This window comes from Neoarius graeffei, chromosome 16 (assembly GCF_027579695.1).
Source record: "Neoarius graeffei isolate fNeoGra1 chromosome 16, fNeoGra1.pri, whole genome shotgun sequence".
NCBI lineage: Eukaryota > Metazoa > Chordata > Actinopteri > Siluriformes > Ariidae > Neoarius > Neoarius graeffei.
In genome coordinates, this window is record NC_083584.1 from 32,626,484 (window position 1) to 32,648,100 (window position 21,617).

The 21,617-nt window shown below is 41.0% G+C and overlaps 1 protein-coding gene across 2 annotated transcripts in view; it reads right to left on the reverse strand.

Moving 5' to 3' along the window:
- The window catches only part of ptp4a2b (protein tyrosine phosphatase 4A2b), a 38,797-nt gene that overhangs the window by 13,388 nt on the left and 3,792 nt on the right, over nucleotides 1-21,617 (reverse strand). The window contains exon 1 of one of the 2 annotated variants that reach the window (XM_060942814.1): nucleotides 21,527-21,604. The exons of the other annotated variant lie outside the window; for it this stretch is intronic. The gene's annotated coding sequence lies outside the window, so the exon portion shown is untranslated. Of the gene's footprint in view, nucleotides 1-21,526; nucleotides 21,605-21,617 lie in introns of those variants that run through there. 2 annotated transcript variants of the gene reach the window in all.

Consider the following 21,617-nt stretch of genomic DNA (forward strand, 5'->3'; position numbering starts at 1 on the left):
TTAACCTAACTGTGGAGGAAACCGGAGCACCCAGAGGAAACCCACGCAGACACGGGGAGAACATGCAAGCTCCACACAGAAAGGCCCCCGTTGGCCACTGGGCTTGAACCCTCTTGCTGTGAGAAGACAGTGCTAACCTCTACACCACCGTGCTGCCCAAGTACATGTCCAAATGTTTGTGAACCACCACTCCCATATTTGTGCCTTCTCCAAACTGTTGCCACAAAGTTAGAAGCACACAATGGTATAGAATGCCTTTGTATGCTGCAGCATTATAATCTCCCTTCACTGGAACTTAGAGGCCCAAATATGTGCCAGCATGACAAGGCTGCTGTGCACAAAGTGAGCTCCATGAAGACACGGCTTGCCAAGTTTACAGTGGAAGAACTTAAGTGTCCTGCACAGAGATTTTACCTCAACCCTACTGAACACCTTTGGGATGAACTGGAATGCTGACTGTGCCCCAGGCCTCCTCATCCAACATCAGTACCTGACATCACTAAAGCTCTTAGGGCTGTGAACGAGCACAAATCCCCATCGTCACACTCAAAAACCTCATAAAAAGCCTTCCCAGAAGAGTGAAGATTATACCAGTAAAGAGGGGACTAAATCTGGAATGGGATGTTCAAAAAGCACATTTGGGTGTGACTGTCAGGTGTCCATATCCTACTTATTACATGAAGTATTAGATATGAAACTCAGTAAAATGCTTTGAAATCGTAAAGCCCTACATTAATTTCACTGCCACAGCCGAGGAGCAGTACACTACTGACAATGCACTCTACAGTCTCCTTATTTGAGGAAAGACTGATAAACAGAGACTGAGGCCATCCTTAAAAAAAAATCCGTTTCCTGTCCACCGGGTGAGCAAAAAAATTCAGTCGGGAGGGATATATATATAAGTGCTGTGAAGCAATTGAAATATTTAATCGCGATTAATGTCGCGACAGTCATAGTTAACTCGCGATTAATCGCAATTTAATCGCACATTTTTGTCACATAAAAAAACATTGTAATTCTCTTATCAGCATAAAAAAGTGAATGGGCTTGCTTTGTACCAATGTTTTTTTTTTTTTATTGCAAAGCATAACACGTCTTGACACAGCCACTGCAAAGTGAAACCTAAGCCGAGCACCGGCGCGGGGCTAGCAAGAGAACCATGAGTGAAATGATCTACTGTTTGAGTTAGTCTACAACTCTAATCAGAGACAGGTTACACAGTGACGGTAGGCTTGACATGCTTGATTATAATATAAAGTACACTATTATATTAAGTTTAAGTTGTTCGTTGATAAATATTGCATTGAATCTGATCTTTACTGTTTCAGCTCACTTAACACATTTTGTACTTTACACTTTCTGCCTGTTGATGCGTCGCGCTGTCCAATCAGAGGCGGCCAAATTTGCATATTACAGGAAGGATTTCTGGGATAGCACTGAGTTTACAGTTCAGAGGGATCTGGCTTCTTTAGACGCTGTCTTCTTAAAACTGAATAAATATTTAAAAAGAGCCAAATTAGCCAGTCTTTTGAATGGCTCTTTTCAAAGAACGGATCACAAAGATGCGGATCCCATCAAAGAGCCATAAATCTCATCTCTACTAGCGCGCCCTGCCCGCGCTGGTTCTTTGGGGGGGGGGCAGAGGACTCTGGCTGTGCGGGGCGTGGCATTACAGTCCAGCTGCTATTGGTTTTCTAAGCCAAGTCTCTGTTCCAAGTTCCTGGCAGTTTCAAAAGCTTATGAAAAACCTACATCATGTCACAGAGCGTTAATCTCACGATAAAAAAAAATTTATCGCCGTTAAAATTGAGTCAAGTTATGTGTTGTGTTAATAACGCGACATTTTTGACAGCACTAAAATATAAATAAATAAATAAATTTTATATATATATATATATATATATATATATATATATATATATATATATATATATATATGGATAAGAAATCGCAATGCTGTTTGCTTTTTCTTTCAGTACTTTATTACAAAAACAGACACATTTAATAAAATGACAGTTTAATCAACTGAAACTTGTACAAAAACTAAGTTAGCATTTTAAATGCTGACTGAAACATTTGCAAAACTTTTACAAAAAGGTACTTAAAATGTCCGACACACGGACTTTTTGTAGTTCTAAATCGACCGTTAGGCCTAGTTCGGATGAAATTACACTATTAAAATGATCACTGAATGATTTGTTTTTCTGAATCTTTACTATTTTGTTGTTCGCTAGAATACCATTTTGTGATTTCACACTTAAGCAAAATTTAAAACTCCGGATCTGCTTCCTTCATGGTGGCTGCCATTTTTTTGTGCCGCACGGCGCATGCGCAGAGCTGATTCAGTTCAGAGTGCGCGCGCACTCGGCGGAGGCAGTAGTGTGTCGGGGAGGGAACAGAAGCAGAGATAACGCTTATTTTGTCTCTGGTAAACCAGTCTTCTCTCGTTCAATTACGTGCTGACATCAAAAGACACCGTTGGTTGTAAATGAAACCAAACTGAGTGGTTGGAGTTTATTTTCATACACAAATGGAGAAATGTTGGCTGAGTGTTTAATTGTGTAGCCCCACTGCAGACCGTTGTCGTTGTTAATTCATAGCATGCTCAGCTGCGTGAATGTGTCATGCACCAAAAATAAGAGATTCACAAGCCAGGAACGCCTCATGATGCAATACGCAAGAAAAGAAAGAAGATTTAATGCCATTTTACTTTGTATTTGAGTAAAGTGAATAAATAAGTGGTCTGTGGAAAATACATTTAACCCTGGGAACTGCATGCACAGGAGTTTATTTTGTGTTTACTCCCCCCCCGGCTGGCTACTTATTTGTCATGGCTGGCTAGTAGGGCTGCACAATTAATCGAATTTAATCGAAAATCGCGATTTTGGCTGCCACGATTAAATTAAATGAAAATCGCGATTTATTTCCATTTAAAATGCAGGCTCTACTGTATATCTAAGCACTTTTTGACCAGTACTCCGCCAAACCATTAGGGGCCGAACCGACGCATGTAAGGTTTCATTACTCCGCCTAAATAAGCAAGCAAGCCAAGCGTTGCCAGATTGTGCGGTTTTAAGTGCTTTTTGGCGGGTTTTGAACATATTTTGGGCTGGAAAACGTTAGCAGTATCTGGCAACACTGGCCAAGTGCGCAGAGCTTCAGTGCAGCTGTTTCTTCTTCAAGGGGTGATAGCGTGAGAGTAGGTAACCGATTGAGGTGAGAGAGAAAAGCTAACTATGTCGGAACAACAGACTATTTAGCACTGGAGGCAATGTTGTGACCTGCCTTCGCTCATGTTTAAAGCAAGAGCATGTTGATAGGCTGGTCTTTCTAGCTAAAAACTTGTAGGCCTCAGTATAATGCTATGTAATTGTTGCAATTGAGTTTTCAGTTCCTTCATCCTTTGGTAATTTCTTGGATAAATTTCATTTATTTGTCATTTGGAAATCAGAATTTCTCTTTTAAATTTCATTCTGCACTGAAAGCTGTTCATATTGTTTGTTTGAATATAGTGAAATAAAATTTAAGTGATTTCCCTAACATCAAGAATAATCGTGATTAATAATCGCGATTACAATTTTGATCAAGATAATCGTGATTATCATTTTTTCCATAATCGTGCAGCCCTACTGGCTAGTATGAGCCTTAGTGGAAAGCCCTGGGAATGTGTAAATGTCAAGTTCGATTTTAGATTTACCAACCCGAAAAAAAATGTCGAAAAACCGGCGTTAAAAAAAAAAAGAACAATTCAACCGCACAAACGGCACTCACCCGGCTGGTGGACCAGAAACAGAACATTTTTTAATAATGGCCTGAAAGACAAAGACAGACATACCATGTAGTAGTGGCATGTACGGCTCAAAAAGATCAGTTGAATAAATAAGTGATCCTGCACATTAAACATTATTAAAACTTGTAAAAAGACAAACCCAAGGAAAGTCAAGTTGGCTCTTTAGCAGTCTACTACACTGGAATGAACAACCATTAGAGGATATAAATCCGCGTTTATTTCTATAAATAAAAATGGTCATGTTTCGTGCTGTTTATGATCGATACCAACATCCATGTCACATCTGTTGCGTATTAATTGAGAAAAATTGACGTGCAAGGGTACAATACTATACATGCTCCTGTTTCTGTATGAAAACGAGCATCATTGCAATCTATAAAGATATACAAATGTGCCAAAACAGATGCTTGCGTTATTTTGTTGACAGACATATCAGTATTTTCCAATAACTGAAGCTGAGCACCTCTACAAGTGATTTAAGGTGGGGTTTACATTAGACCGTATCAGCGGATCATCAGATTAACGTTTTTAAAACGATTCGCGTGCACACAGCAACGCCAATACACAATTCGCGTGCACACAGCAACGCCAATACACGGATACGCTAATCACATGACTAATTAGACGGCATGTAAGTTGAAATGTGTAAATAACCTCAGTGCGGCTCAGCACTTCCTCCTCAGCGGCTGCGCTCCAAATCACTCCGCCCTGAACAGCGAGTGCCCTCTGGAAGGTGCGCACTCCAGCCCTGCACAGCTCACAGAGCGCGCGAGTGAAGCGCACGAGCAGTGATTCGGGACTGAGCCGCTGTGTGTGTGATCCCAGTGCATACTGGGCATGCGCAAGTCACTCACCACTTGCAAGTGGAAGGATGGCAAGCCTAAAGACAATCACAACTACACAATGGGCAGTATTTGCATCATTATTTGCAGTATTTTCATACTTTTATACTCTTTAATGAAAAACAAAAAGGTGATACAAGGCGGAAACAATAGCAGGAAGTGAAGTCCGCGCCGTTTTTCAGCAGTCGCGTCACATGACCAACGCCAGCGAATCAGGATGTCACAGTGACGTTGTCCAATGACGACGTCAGCTAGAGCTCAGCACAGCGTATCCTCGTTCCTCAATGTTTACACAGCACCGGATCAGATACGACCTGGGTTGAATACGTGGGCCCTGGCGGATTCAAGTTGTTCCGCCTGTGGAGTTGTTTCCCGGCGTTTTAATGTGCACGGACAGTGCATCCGTGACGAAAATGAGACGGATACGGTCTAATGTAAACACCACCTAAGCCATCAATCTTACTGAGGTTTCAGTGGAACCGTTCAGAGTCTTTAACTCCCCCATCAACATAAATTTGATTACTGACTAACCAATGACGGTACTTCATAGACCAGAGCTCAGAGTGGCTGAAACAACAAGATGACAGTGCAAGCAAATGTCACAACCACCGCAATAGATAAAATCACATTCTTTAAAGTTTCCACATCTTTCAGACTTTTGCTCTGTCGTGTCACATTCTGGGTCCATTAGGTGTAATTATATTGCTTTACTTCCACAACACAAGTGTTTAGTATAACAGTATGGACAAAATCCACATCTTACAAAGAATTACAACTGGTGTTACTGGATCTACAGTCATATTGCCCAATACAGGCAGGGGGGACTTGGTTGGGGACAGAGGAGGAAAGCTTTCCAGCCTGTTTCACACTCACATACTATTTACGAGGAAAAAAAAAAAAAAAGAAGAAAACAAACCAGTGGACAGACATACAAACAGCACAAAACAGGCACTGTGGAAAAGCTGTCTAGTCATTCTTGGCCTTTTGGACATATTTCACAGACAATAAACATCTATGAAAGAACTTCAGAGAACCTGGGTTAGACTGTGACCTTATAAATTCATAGAAGAAAGGGTGGACTCAAAAAACTACTTCCAAAACAGGCCACTGAATGATGGGCCCACAGTCAAACAGATCGGTTTAAATAGAGAGTAAGGTACAAGGTCATGTGATTGCGTCAAAGGAGACAAGGCGGATGAAACCCGGGTTACGAAAATCAAGAGGAACATTCTCAAACTTGCAACAAAGCCCCACCTAAAGCACCGGTTCAAAGAGGATAACCAAGCCTAAAGTACTCCCACAGGGCAACTGAGATACAAGACATGCTTTTATAGCACGCGCGCACGCACACACCACCGTACTTAAGCAAATTAATAGGGTCGTCAGGAACACATTTACATAGCAAAATTCAGCTTACCATCCAGTAAACAGGGCTGCAGCTGTTTAGCCTGAGCCTTTCAATATTTCCTCTGATCTGCTGGCAGCTCTTGCAAATCAAACTGCCACATTTGCAAAGTCTTCCTGTAATTATACTTCTACACTGCACCGATGTAGAGGCAAGTGATGTGTGCATGAAGGGAAATGGCAAGTCTTTAGGGTGAAATGAACATCTCTCACACTGTTTATGGGTAAAACTCATCACGAGATGTACTATATTATATAAATTGTAATGCCACACTCACAAGGACCACATACACTTAACCAAATATAGAAAATTCAAAAGGAGTAGAAATTTAACAAGCTTTTCAAACTCCACACAGAAAGGCCCCAGTCAGCTGCTGGGCTCAAACCCAAAACCTTCTTGCTGTGAGGTGACAGTGCTAACCATTACACCCCCAAAATCAACACATCCTAACAAATGATAAATAACCAAGTGATAAATGTATCACCCCATTTAGCGTCACGTTTAAATGCCTTTCCTTAAAGCACTTTTGACCTGACAGTAGTCATGCCCTAGAGTTTTCACTGAGAGATGCTTTTCTGCTTACCACAGTTGTAAAGAGTGATTATTTGAGTTATCGGACACTTCCTGTCTGCTTGAACCAGACTAGCCATTCTCTTCTGACCTCTCTCATCAAGGTATTTCTAAGGCATTTCCTGAGTGGCACAAAAGAAGAGCCGTCACCCTATCATCCGGAGATCATGAGCTTGAATCCTGATGATGCTATAGCTATCCGTGGCCAAGAACACGAGCGCAATAATTCTGATGTGGAGAGAGTATGTTGCACTACTAAATCACAGTGACACTAGCCAATCATGAGGATCTGTTGACTCATACATGCAGAAGTGGGTGGATAGCGCTTTCCTCCAAATGCGTTCAGCTGCTCCCTGACATTGCATAAGCAGCAGTGTGAACATGTACCTTTCAGGTACCTTGGAGGAAGCATGTGATAAGCCCTCCTTGGTTGGCAACTGCCTGATGGGTAGGAATTGACTAAACTGGAAAGAAAACTGGGGGGGGGGGGGGAGAAGCTGGGCAAATCAAAAATTAAAAAGCAGTTATTTCACTGGATATTTTTTGTTTTATGCACCACTCTCTAAATTCTCGCGACCACTGTGCATGAAATTCCCAGCTAATCAGCAGTTTCTGAAATACAACAGCCCATCTGGCGACAACAACCACCTTGCCACGGTCAAAGTCACCGAGATCACATATTCCTCCACATTCTGATGTTTGATTCAAACATTAACTTAAATTCTTCACCTGTATCTGCTCTGCTGCCACATGATTGGCTAATTACATGAGCAAGGTGCACAAGTATTCCTCTTAAAGTGGACTGCGAAGGTACATGTATTACATCAATAAATATTTAATTTTTCTGTAATCCTCAAATTTGAAGTCACAGTCACGCTGGAAATAAAATACAAATTTGCCTTAAAAAAATAATCATCATGCTGCATCCTTTGTTTAAAGATTTCCTTACACCAGATGAGATTTGGGCCTCCGATAGGACAACAGCATATAGTTATTGGGTTTTCATTTTGCCAATTAAAAGTATATTTACCAGTTTATTAGAGCATATTCAGCTTTCCTCTCTCACTGTCTTGCAGGATTTACCATAGAAAACAGCCCAAATCTGAATACAAGTGTGAAATGAAAATTTTAATTCATCCAGCTGCATGCAGCGTTTTGTGGGTGTTTTAACAGTGCTGGCATCTTCTAGTAGTTATTTTTATTTTCACTCGCACCAAGGCAAACCCCTAGGAGCCGTCTCCTGTGTTACAAACCGTCACCACGCAATCCACCTTGCCAGCCACACACACACCAGCTGTACGCTGAGTGAACAGACAAACGAAAAAACGGGAACTTCTCAGAAATAGCTCCATGTTCTGTGAAATGCAGCTTCTCATTAACTAGCAGAGAGTTCAGAGTACGCGCAGTACCAGTGTCACTCTTCTTTGTGTTCCACACACTTCTCAGTGTCCTCATTATCTGCTCCTTACTCGCCCTTCTTCATAGACTGCTCTGTGCAGCTGGGAAAACAGCTCGGATGCCGTCTCCTTGCATAGTGTGATAATGCATGATAATGAGGACGACTATCTACGAACAGAGAGAACGCACAAGTCCAAAACAGTTGATAAGTAATGGGGGAGCTACAACTCCAGGAATGATGACTTTGCAATTTTTGAAGTAGGGTATTCTCCTTATTCACAACACGTGACTGTAACATTAGCATGACAGTTAAACAAGCTGCATGAACCATGCTTCCTGTGTAGTAGTAAGTGTAGTAAACTCCAACTCTAAGAATGTACACTTCAAGAGAATTAATTCTACATAAATCTGTGATCTTACAAAAGGGATAACATAAGCTTGGTGTGTTTATCAAAAATGGCCTGAGAAGCCTTTTTCCTCAATACCTTGCTCCACTTCTCCTTTGCTTGTAAAAAACATGGGGGATTAAGGGGCTTTGGAAGGGCTAAAATGCCCTACTCTAGAGTGCTAATCCCCCACAGATCCCTTCAATTTAAGCTACAAATCCTTCCAAGGCACTTGAGCTGTACTGTGTCTTATGGTGAAACACATCCACAGGCTGCTCAGATACTCAAGGAGTCAGGGTGAGAATTTATAGCATGTAAAGGTATTGCATGACTAGTTCCTCACAGGCAACAGTTTAATTAGGAGAAGGTTGGAGGCAGAAAGATAATGAGAACTAGGCTTCATCATTTAAAAAACCAAAACCCATCCTAAAATGAGCAAGTAATAAAATAAGTAAGGAATGAGGCCCAACACCAAGCTGAGTTACTCTTAGGCTACATCCACACGACAACGGCAACGAGATGTTATTTAAAAATATATCGCGTCCAAATGGGCAACGATCAGTAAAATATCAGGTCCATATAGCAACGCAACGCTTGCTGAAAACGATGCAATACACATGCCACACCTCTAGGGGCGCTGTAAGACGGTCCCTTCGGAGACACCAGAACAATAGAAGTAGTAAGGACGCATGCGCATAAACTATTATGCGCGAGACTTCATATTAGCCACAAAGCCAGGAAAATCTGTTTGTAAAATTACATTATAATGACCAAATACAATGAAAAGTATTTTTCCAGTCTCACCTGTGAAAGGTAATCCCATGTGATCTCGTTTGGACAGCAAACCTGTTGGTACAGTTAAACGCAGCTAATCTTTATTCTCCACTTTGACCTATCCAAAATGGCGGCGAGGATGACGTATGATTCTACGTGGAAGGTGGCGTCTTTAATGGTCCGGAATAAATTGAATGCTACACGTTGATGGATTAATTTGTTGTTTCTCACCTGTGAAAGGTAATCCCATGTGATCTCGTTTGGACGATAACCTGTTGGTACAGTTCAACGCAGCACATGAATCTTTATTCTCCGCTTTGACCTATCCAATATGGCGGCGAGGATGACGTATGATTCTACGCGGAAGGCGGCGTCTTTAAATGGTCCGGAATAAATGTTGATGGATTAATTTGCTCCTCTACGTTAGAGCCCTGCACTCCCATGGGAGTCCCGCAGGACCCGCCGCAAAGCAGTGCGGCGCGGGACAAATTTTGAAAGCTCATTGCGGGCGCGGGCGGGACCGGAAGTGCACATATGCGCGCGCGGGCAGGAGCGGGAGTGCACATATGTGGCGCGGGTGGGAGCGGTGATAAGCTGCAGTCCCGCTAACTAAAAATGTGTTTGAAATAAAATGTATAAATTATTAATTTACGTCCATCATATATAATTTGTGCTGGATATTTTATTTGGCATTAATAAAAACATTTTAAGATGCCTAAATTTGCAGAGAGAGTTAGATTGCCAGAGGAATGGCATCTTAAATTTGCCATTGATCACCCTAATGGGAAATCCTTTGATCACTCTAATGACTCACAGTTCACACCCAGCTAGCAAGAGAACCATGAGTGAAGTGATTTACGGCTTGCGTTAGTCTACAACTTTAGTCAGAGAGACATGTTACACAGTGACGGTAGGCTTGACTCAATGCTATCCCAGAAATTCTTCCTGTAATATGCAAATTTGGCTGTCCAATCAGAGGCGGCCAAATTTGCATATTACAGGAAGGCTTTCTGGGATAGCATTGACTCAAGCCTACCGTCACTGTGTAACATGTCTCTCTGATTAAAGCTGTAGACTAACTCAAGCAGTAAATCAATTCACTTCTCTTGCTCGCTCTGCTTTGTAATAAAGGAAAAAAAAAAAATTGTTACAAAACAAGCCCATTCACTTTTTTATGCTGATCAGAGAATTACAATGGTTTCTCATATGATAAATTTGAGATTCACGATTAAATATTTAAATCGTTTGACAGCACTAATTATTATTATTATTATTAGAAATACTACATGCTGAATTCCGAAACAAGGTAAATAATAACGTGAGCTGTAGATATTTATGCTGAAATCCACTCAAAGTAGGGGGCGGGGCACCATCACGTTGTGTCAAGACAAGAACTTTCCTGAGAAATAACGCGAACATCTGCATCATGCGGGATTTGCGGGCGGGAGCGGGACAAAACATGGCAGGCGCGGGCGGGAGCGGGACTGAAAATCGTAATTTTTTTGTGGGCGCGGGCGGGAGCGGGACTGAAAATCATAATTCTTTGCCGGCGCGGGCGGGAGTGGGACTGCATAATGCGGGCGTGGGTGGGAGCGGGACTGAAAAATCCGACCCGCGCAGACCTCTACTCTACGCCCTTTTTGAGGAATGTATTGTCGGACTTAAATCAACATCTGAAGAGGTGAGATCGCTCCTTTTTTTCCCTATTTTTGCTGGCGGGATTGACTCTGCCCTAAGGGCAGAGTCTCTCTCTCTCTCTCTCACTTTGCACCATTACACAATAAATATTCACAGTGAAAATATTTTGTAAGCACGTTTCATGAACCAAGTTATAGGATTTGTTGACAACTCGCATCGAGTTCGTTACACTTCTACCCGGCGTGAAGCACGTGTGGTTGTGACGTCATCGTAAACAAATCCGTTCTACTCATCCAGGCGACTTCACAACGGCAACGTTGCCAGATCTTTCCAGTCTGGAACTCGTTCTCAAAAAGATTGCGTTTTGGGCACCCAAAACGCCGGTGCCGTGTGGACACCAGGCCTAAACGCTAAGCAATTGTATCGGAGTCACCTGAATCCGTTGCCGTGTGGACAGGGCCTTAAGCTGTGTTCACATATACATACCGGTACGATAGTGGTATAACTGTATCGATACAAAGTATACCGGTACAGTTTAGTGCATCTGTCCACACTAGCGAGAAATGTTTGCGGTTTTCTTTCACGGTAGTTGAAATGCGCGTGCGCGAAATGTTTCCGTGGTTACCAAGTACTGCTCCGGAGTACGACCGGCCGCATCTTCGCCCATGAGGCGGCAGAGATCACTCGACAGTTGTCAACTGTTCCTGGCATCGCTCGTCTCCCCAAAGCTCCAAACACACACAACTTCGTCTTTGCTCCATGTAGCTCCACGGTCGTTTTGAGCCATTTTGACGTTTTATTTACAGCTGGAAAGCACGTGCGTATTGCATTGTATGAATAACCCAGAAGAAGTAGGAATGGTTCATTGCGCATGCGCATTATATTTGTATCAATACAGAACCGCTTCATCTGTCCACACTACAGCGAAGCGCTACAGTACCGATACAAAACCCATACATTTGTGGGTTTCGTACCGATACAGTTATACCGCTACAGTACCGGTATAGTTGCTAGTGTGGACAGGTGTCGCAGTACGAAAATAGTATCGTATCGGTACAAAATCCCTAGTGTGGACAGGGTATTATTGTCACCACTTTTTCCCCTTAACACCCCAAAGTGTCTCACTCCTCTTAGATCACGTTAATTCTCCAACGCTCACATTTTTTCTTTAAAATTGGAGAACATCATACTGCATATTTTATTTGTTTAGAGAGTTCCGTTTAAATGGTATGGAACATCTGCAAAACAATTAGTTCCTGTTATAATGCAAGAAATAGCAGATACAGCATATTTAACAGTTATTCCACTCAATCTCGTCGTACATGAGCTGATGGCTGACGAGGCACGCAGCGCCGAGTCAGTTGCAAGTCATATATGATCAGATTGAGTAGAATAACTGTTTTACTCTATCCACATTCACTGGATTTTGAGAAAGAGCATTTTTATTCAGCAAACAAGTAAAAACTTTATACAAAATTTCCTCTTAGAATGTAAACAAACTGGTCAAATGACAGTAGCAATTTGTGAAAAAAAATTATAATTCTTGGGGGGGGAACATTCTTACCATCAGATACTTTTACTCCACATTTGTATTTTATTTTTTTTTTTGGGGGGGGGGTGTTTTTTCTTCTTTAAGGTTTTTGGCAGTTGGCAAACTAACTTAGATGCATGACTGCCACCGACTGGGTTGTAGTGTGGAACAGGAGATATTGGATGGGGGGGGGGGGGGGGGGGGGTGAGAAGGAACCCCCCTACTATTCTTTGAGCCATTTCTGTTTCTTTTAAATACTTGATAATTTGGGGGGGGGGGGGGTTTGCTTTCAAGTAGAGCTTTTATTTTGTCCTTGGTTGGTTCAGCAACACACACTGCCATTTTGTTTTTCCTCTACTCATGGTATATGAGTCGATATCCTAGTAGCAGAGTAGCTAATCAGAGCGCACGACTGCTCATATCCAGTGAATGTAGATAGAATAAAGTTATTCCCTTACCTGCCTCCCCCCCCGAGATAATCAGACAAAACACAGGACAACTTATGTGACCAAGAACCCACAAAGACCTTTGCTCCACAGATTTTGTCTGGTTAGAAAACTTTAAAGCAGTTTAACCGCTGCCCGTCAGCAGCGTCGACACTCGAGACACTGTCCAAAAATGCTAAACATCTCTGAGAAGACTTCACCATAAAGACAACACTTTTTAAAATCTGTTCACGTGGAGCATCCATCATACAAGTCACTACTGTGGGTATAGAAATGATAACATTAACATGCTTAAAATCCTATCCTTCTTACGGCAAAGCAACTATTGTGGCAACTGGTGACAAAAGTAGTCAGCAGAAAGTTACAGGTGTGGTGGAAAACAACCACCACCAACACCACCTGGATTCCCCCCAAATCCAACCATTGCCTAATGTGGGGTATAAATGTCTGGTAATATCTGAGTCAGCTGTATAGACTAGCTCCTTCCCAGGACAGGGCTGCAGCTGTAGAGTGAAGCTTTATCTCAGACTGCCTAAGGATAGGTTGGGTGAGATTAGTGGCCTTGGGCTGGGGGACAGCAAGAACAGCAGCATGAGAGAAGATGATAGGACTCACGCCAACTCACGTACCTATACACGTCTGCTAGGACTAGGCCTAGAGCTGGATTCAGCAGCAGAAATTTTAACCCTCACTTTATCCCCAATTCGTTTGAAATGTTTTCAAAAACAGGACGCAAACATCCACATTGATGCACAATGGCAGCCTGGTAGTGTGATAGGGTCAAGGAGTCAATCCTCAGCCTTCTGATACTTCTTTGGCACAAGAGAGTCAAACAAGATGCTCTATGCCCAGCTCTGAAATTGAGACACTGTGCACTTGGGGGACACGGCAAAAGACCCCATTTTCAAAATCCTTCTGGATTTCAGAAGCTTTGTAGTGCATGCCCAACAGATCTTCTGAGACTATCAACTTGGCATTTAAAAAGGCCAACCCTAAGCTGGCACCACATCCTGCCCATAAATGAATCACATTGTGTATGCTAATGAAAACCGGTTTAGCACTTTCAACTTTGGGAAAAGACGGGTTCAAAGAGTGAGATATTGCTAATTTATAACTGGGATTAGTTGTAATTTAGGGCTTACAATTTGGAGTTCTGGGTGCTCAATAATTTCAGTCTTATTCATTCATTCGTCAAAGTATTGTTTTGTTATAGAATTGAGATACTGCAACCGACTCTTGATATCAAAGTCAAAACTTCAGTGTCACAACAACCCCAATTCAAAGAGTCTAATCTTATTAGAGGACAAGCAGAAGAAAACAGCTTCCATACGCCGATGTGTACACTGTATACCAATCACACCTAAAGGTAAAACATCCGCCCACATACCCATAGCCAGAAACCCCATCCTTCCCTGACTGCAAAGGACAAACTTTCTGACCAAGTACACAAACTATGTTCTCAGGCCAAGGTGACAGTGTTCCTCTTGAGATAGTGCGGTCATTAATCGCTGATTCACCAAGCTCACCAAAAGGGCAAAACAACCCATTGATAACAGTGTGCACAGACACACACCAGATATCCAATAACTGGAAACTTTCCCCCCCCATGTTTGTGTTTAAAGTGCAAGTGCACTCATGATGACGTCCACATATGTGCAGGTATCGGCCCAGGTGAGACCCTTTCACAAAACAAAAACCACAATGAACAAGCCTTAACAGGCATTAAAAAAAAAAAGTTTACTACAGTTTTCTCACACACTTGTAGATGTCTAATTGAAAAGGGTCTGAACATCCTGTAATCATACCAAAATCACTGATAGCCATTTTGGTAGTGCCAATAATTAAAATTCAAGACACTTCATCAGTACAAAATAAACCTGATAAAAATACTACAGCCCTACTGTCACTTTACAGCGAGATGAAACTTATTCTAACTCAGCAAGGCAGACTATTGTATTAAAACATGTGGGCTAGATTTCTCATTACAGCAACAAATACTGTACGAAGCTGCAGGCGTCTTTAGGCTGACATTAACATATTTATAAAAACATACCCCATTGTTCATTTACCGTACTGACAATTTGGCACTGGTTTATTTGGGATGTTACCATGGCCATCATCCAAGGTCCTAGACCAGTTTAAGCTGCTTTACACCACCACCATGTACAAATCAAGTCACAAAATCCACACAGTTGCCCCAACACCAACCCACACAGTTGCCCTCACATTCGAGAGGTTAAATTCCACCATCATCCTGATGAAAAAGAGCCGCAGCCAGTGACCAAACAGACAGGACACACTGCTTCTTTCAAAGTGCACCGCTGCACATACACATTCCAAAGGGAACATACTGAACATGAATAAAATGACAAGTTGGAAAGATATAAAAAAACATACATCTCACTCTGTATTCTTTTTCCTGAAGGTGTTTCGACTCGAAACCGAAAGCTCTGACGTTTTGTTTCCGACAGTCCCAAGAAAGATTAAAAGGTTAACCGTTGCCAACACTCATTCAGGAATGCAAGAATGTACAGTTTAAAAAAAACCCACACAAACAAAAAAAACCCTCACAAACCCTTGGTGAAAAACGTTTTTCCTTTTACATCCATTTAATTGGCAACGTTTAAAAGCTATTCAGCATGATGACTGATATATATATAAAAAAATAAAAGAACTTGAGATAATCAGCAACCGGTGCCAGCTCCAAAATACTCAACCATGTCCTGGTATCAGCTGGGAGGTTTTGTGGTCAGGTTTGTGTTAAAGCAGCACAATACATTAATGAAACTTGGCTACAGGAAGAGGAACCTGAATTGGCGAGAACAGAAACACTTAACACTTTGAATTCCGCATATTCAACAAAACTCAAGGGACAACGAAGTGTCAATTCTCAGAAACGCTTCCCTTCAGACAGGATGAACAGTGGCCCATATTTAGTCTGTGCTAAATTCTTCACGCGTAACAAAGATGCCCTGAAAGAACTTGCACCACTAATAACACAGCCATATACAGTATTTAATCGGGGAAAAAAATAAAACTGATGAATATAGGCTGAGGAGTTATAAATACACCTGAAACCATGTACTTAAGGCCACACGCATTCCAGTGGCCTGTCCTCATACATTCCTCAAGTGCCTTCTGACCACAAAAGGAGGACTCACCCCTTATAATCCACCTCAATAGTTTACTGCCCGTCACTTATTATGGACAGATACTCGTTTAACATCAAAATAGAGTTTCTCATTAAAAAAAAAAAAAAAAAAAAAACACCTTTCAGCAATCCATTACGTGACAAGTGAATAGATTACCGAATTATCATCAAGTAAACGACCAACTACTGAGTACAGACCGAAACTATACCATCATGCCAGTGTGTACAGATTCTTTCAAAAACACACCGATGGCTCATACCGGTCTATTCAGACACACGAAACAGCATTCTTACACCTCCCGTTCCCAAGATTTATTACGCCAACACGTTTAAGGTCACCACATACTAGTTACTGTACAAACAAAACATTAGGTATGCATTATAATGTAATCCTGTTGAACAAGTCAGACTCATAATTTATAATCTTGTGTTCGTTTAAAGTCCGTTCTGCTCTGCTGTTGGTTTTCGAATCAACCAAAGATGCAAGATAAAAAAAATAACCCATACATTTCAGTCTCCTGAACCCAAGAGAAATTCCTTCCTTTGCCATATTTCCCCAGGAAAAAGACAGATGGCAGCTGCAAAACACATAGTAACATGCAAGGAATCACATTTTAAAATTATCTTTAGTAAACAAACATAGCTTTGTGATGACAGCAAAATATTCCACCACCCTGAAGATATAGGTTGCTGTTAGGATTTCATACGCTCTGGTAAACCAAGCATCCATTTGAACCATTATTTGGCAGAAAACAATCAAAAAATAATTTACACAGTTGCATCTGTAATTTACAAAATAGCCAAAAAAACAACCCCCCCCCCCACACACACGAGTTACCACACTGATCTTTATCAGCCTGGGAAAGGGTGTTATTAAAAATAAATAACTACAATATCACATGATTGCAACTTGCACATAAGAGACAATTTGGAAACAAAGGAACAAAAATACCATAGGACACAATTTTGGAATTCAAAAGGGGGGGAGGGGGGAATAAAAGGCATGGAAAGTCTTCTGACACTTGTTGGGCAGTTTTAATCTCCAACCTTTATTTGTGATGGAGAAAAAAATAAATGACTTGTAACTAACAAACACTTCACAGCATTTATGTAGTTACCTGGGGCGTAATAGCATTATATTTTTTTATTCAACTGTAAATGGAAACCTAAAAGCTTAAATACAAGGCAATGCTTTTAATGTTTTTTTTTTAACCAAAAAGTTCTATTTTGGTCTCATCCATCCACAAAACATTTTTCCCAATAGACTTCTGGCTTGTCCCCATGATCTTTAGCAAACTGCAGACGAGCAGCAGTGTTCTTTTTGGAGAGCAGTGGCTTTCTCCTTGCAACCCTGCCATGCACACCATTGTTGTTCAGTGTTCTCCTGATGGTAGACTCATGAACATTAACCAATGTGAGAGAGGCCTTCAGTTGCTTAGAAGTTACCCTGGGGTCCTTTGTGACCTCGTCAACTATTACATGCCTTGCTCTTGGAGTGATCTTTGTTGGTCGACCACTCCTGGGGAGGGTAACAATGGTCTTGAATTTCCTCCATTTGTATACAATCTGTCTGACTGTGGATTGGTGGAGTCCAAACTCTTTAGAGATGGTTTTGTAACCTTTTCCAGCCTGATGAGCATCAACAACACTTTTTCTGAGGTCCTCAGAAATCTCCTTTGTTTATGCCATGATACACTTCCACAAACATGTGCTGTGAAGATCAGACTTTGATAGATCCCTGTTCTTTAAATAAAACAGGGTGCCCACTCACACCTGATTGTCATCCCATTGATTGAAAACACCTGACTAATTTCATCTTCAAATTAACTGCTAATCCTAGAGGTTCACATACTTTTGCCACTCACAGATATGTAATATTGGATCATTTTCCTCAATAAATAAAATGACCAAGGATAATATTTTTGTTTCATTTGTTTAACTAGGTTCTCTTTATCTACTTTTAGGACTTGTGAAAATCTGATGTTTTAGGTCATATTTATGGAGAAATATAGAAAATTCGAAAGGGTTCACAAACTTTCAAGCACCACTGTACACATCTGACTATAACGACTACAGAAATCTGCCATTTCATCACTGACGAGAGGCAACATTGATGCATCAACCTGCAGACAACACTGGGGAATATTTTAATAGAGAAAATGAGGTTAGGGACCTGGAATGCAACGTGCTAGCAGATGTGCATGACAACACCAACAAAAAGACGCATGCCATTGCCAAAAGACAGCAAACAGAGAATCAGGGTCTTTTTTTGCCCATACACTTCATTAACGTGGGATTCTTCATTCCTTCAAATGAACTCCAAAGTAGTGGACGCTGGAGTTGCTCTTGCTGTGAAATCTGCTGGACTTAGCTGCCAGTATGCTTGCAGCTACTGTGCTGTTTTCTGACAGGAGCATAACCCACAGTCAGATGCCAAATCTCTGGAGTTCATCACTGACCACTGACAGCCTGAAGAAAACACTGCCTGGTGTGAAGGTCACCAGAGATTTTTTTGGCCAGTGACACCGCTGCAGTGTCTGTGGTGCACTATATCCAGTTATGGCTAGTTTTCTCCTGATCAAGCACGGAGACCATCAAACACAACAGTTAAAAATATCTGCCTCACTCTACAGCCACGCTAACAAGTGACAAAGCTCTCTCAAGTTTATATACGACACAGTGAAGTGACAGTCCTACAGCACGCGTGATAGGTTTCTTCTTCAGTCTCTAAACTTTATCCAAAATAAGTTCCTATTTATTGTTTGACAAGCAAAAACAGAACAAAAACTTCTTATCCTGTAATACATGACTTTTCAATTGAGTTTAGAGACATTATGAGGAAAATAAACCTTGGAAGAGAGTGGAAAAGAAATGGCACCGATAGCTCTGGTGAGTGTACACAGCTATTAAAGTTGGCTTGCTTACTTGTCGCTTGCTGGTTTGAGTGCAGAGCAAGAACTAAATATTTCACATTCATTTAGTAAATACAGTTTTGTCTTATCGTACCATTACAAGATCATACCCAACCAGCTGTAAATGATTCAGCCTGGTTGGGTTTCCTATTTCAACTTCATTGTAACGATAACATAATTAAGAACAAAGGCTGTTTAACAATAATTCAATAACTTGGCAATTAAATCAATCAGGCTCAGGGCGTTACTTCAAACATATCTCCCAACAAACACATTAAGATGAAAAATGGTGACTCCGAAAATGACCAAATTTAAAAACAGAGGCAGCTTTTCAAATCAAACAAATTCTGTTCTTTGTTTTGCAGACTCTGAGAAAGTACAGACAAACCCTCCTCTGGTATGGAAGAAGCACGGCAAGTTTTTTTTTTTTTAAAACCAACAAATACAAACTGAACTGCTGAGTCAACCTCTTTCTGTATAGCTGTTACCAGAGTTCTCAAAAACAGAAGAATTGTCCAAAACTGACCTCACTGTCAACAAACTGTGAAGCTTACTATGACCACAACACACTGAAACTAATAACACAAATGTGTGCAGTGTTAAAATATGAAAGGCTCTTTTACTTTGATTACTGCACCTAGACCTTTGCCAAATTAAAACAAATAAGCATCACTGGTTCGACATAACTGCACATTTTTAGTTAAGCAATTGAATTACATCACTTGGCGCGTGCAAAAAAAAAAAATTACGCCACTGCTCTGTTATTAAGTTTGTGTTGCGACAGATTACAGCATACTTTACGTTAGAGCACAAAAGTACCCAATAGTCAAAAACTTGTTTTTGGTGTTTTACAAAAAGACAAAACACCTTACCAACTCATAACCAAAAGCAGACTGCAAGAAGCTCTGCTGCTCAGATGGCAACACTGACCTGCTTTTTATAAAAGGCGCAGAAACTTGCAAATGCTGCCACAAGTCGGCCACTTCCTTGCCGCTGCCACTTCTGTGACAGTAAATTTATGAAAAACGAGGCAACATGCAAACACAGGAACCAACGGCGTTCAGAAACCAGGTGCTTCCACATTCACGGTCTCGTGCAATTAAAAAAAAAGTCCATTCTAAAAATACTCAAGTAACAAGTTTTCCTGAAAATTGATCTCTGTTCAGATGTACAGCTTATTTTCTCCCCACCCATCTACAAAAACCATAAAGACTCAAACTGATTTCACATGAATGCAATCTAAACATTCAGAAAAGCAATCGAAATTAAAAATCAAGCAATAGAGTCATACTCATGCCAGATTTTACCTGTATGTTACAAGTTCATTCAACATGCCTACACAAAAGTTGTAAAAATCAGCTAGGCCATTTGAATTAGGCCATATATCTATATGCTCCATTTATGGCCCCCCCACCATCTATTCACTGACAAAATTTACATTTTATAGCTTCTGGACCAAAGCGTACTAACATGCCATCTCGTGCAAGCTCAAATTCTCAACAAAAGACAAAAAAAAAAACATCCCCACCCTTGCTGCTGTTGATAGCCTGAATGAACATCGTAGCACGAAGGGGATTAAGATTGAAAGAGGCTTGATAGAGGTCATACGGCTCTCCTGAGCCTTTGTATGGATCAGTCCATGTACACGGAAGTCCAAAGTCCTGCAGATGTCTGAGAATTCCCATTGAAAGCAAAGAAAAAGTTCAGATTACAGTTTACTCAGAAACCCTGAGATACCCTCGAATACTACATTTTAACTGTTAACTTAAAAAAAACGTACACGGTATTCGTTTACAGAGGAAATATTTTACAAGCACCCTAATCTGAAGTAAACATGTCCAGAAATGTCACAGTTCATGCTGGAACCAGGTGCATGCTTGTTTTAGTTAGAAGAAATCTCTTTATCTATGTGGTTTCTGTTCAGTTTGCCCAAAGCGTTCATGTGACAACAGGCAGCATGCTTAAGGGCAAGTCGATGAAACAATTCAGTAAATGTTATGCCGTTTATAGGCTTCTTCATTTTGAGATGCTACCATTGGTGTGAAAAGACAGAAAATTTAAAACCACAGTTCATTTGGAAGGAAAGGAAACTGCAGAGTAGACACCTTTCCATGCCTAAGATCTACTTTGCTTCTTTTGCTTCCGTTAATGAATCTGTGCTGGGATCTGTGATAAATAACATGATGCAACAGTGATACGGACTGAAACTTAAAAGTTAAATTATACGACACATTGCAAGTAATTTTGTCGAAGCCTTGTAGACTCACATTCCTGAATAGTAATAAGGTTAGAAGTTTAACCAGTCATGAAAATGAGTGTGAAAAGTTACCGAAACAAATTCATATCAATACCCAGCCCTGTGGATTTGCTCTAAAAACCATCCACGTAGTGAATGTGTAACGAACAAGTTGGTAGATTTAAATGAGACGTTACTGAGTTACTGCCTTCTAGTTCTCTGCATGCCAACTAAAAACACAGTATCATCAGTGCCAGTGTCCAAAGAGACAGCCACTGTTATGGTTTACTCAATGTCATCAGAACATGTTAAGTAGTTCAGAGCACTTCAGTCAACAATCCCTGCTGATTATCCACAACATGTTTAACTGAAAAACATAATGCATCTACATTAGGGATGATGAATTAAGATTTTAGCAGTACTACTACCCTTACAAATACTGCTTACCGATCCGGTAGTTTAACAGTACTTTTGTAGCATCTGTATGTGACAGACTTTCACAAGATGTCTTTGACGGATTGCTTGCATTTTCACCCTC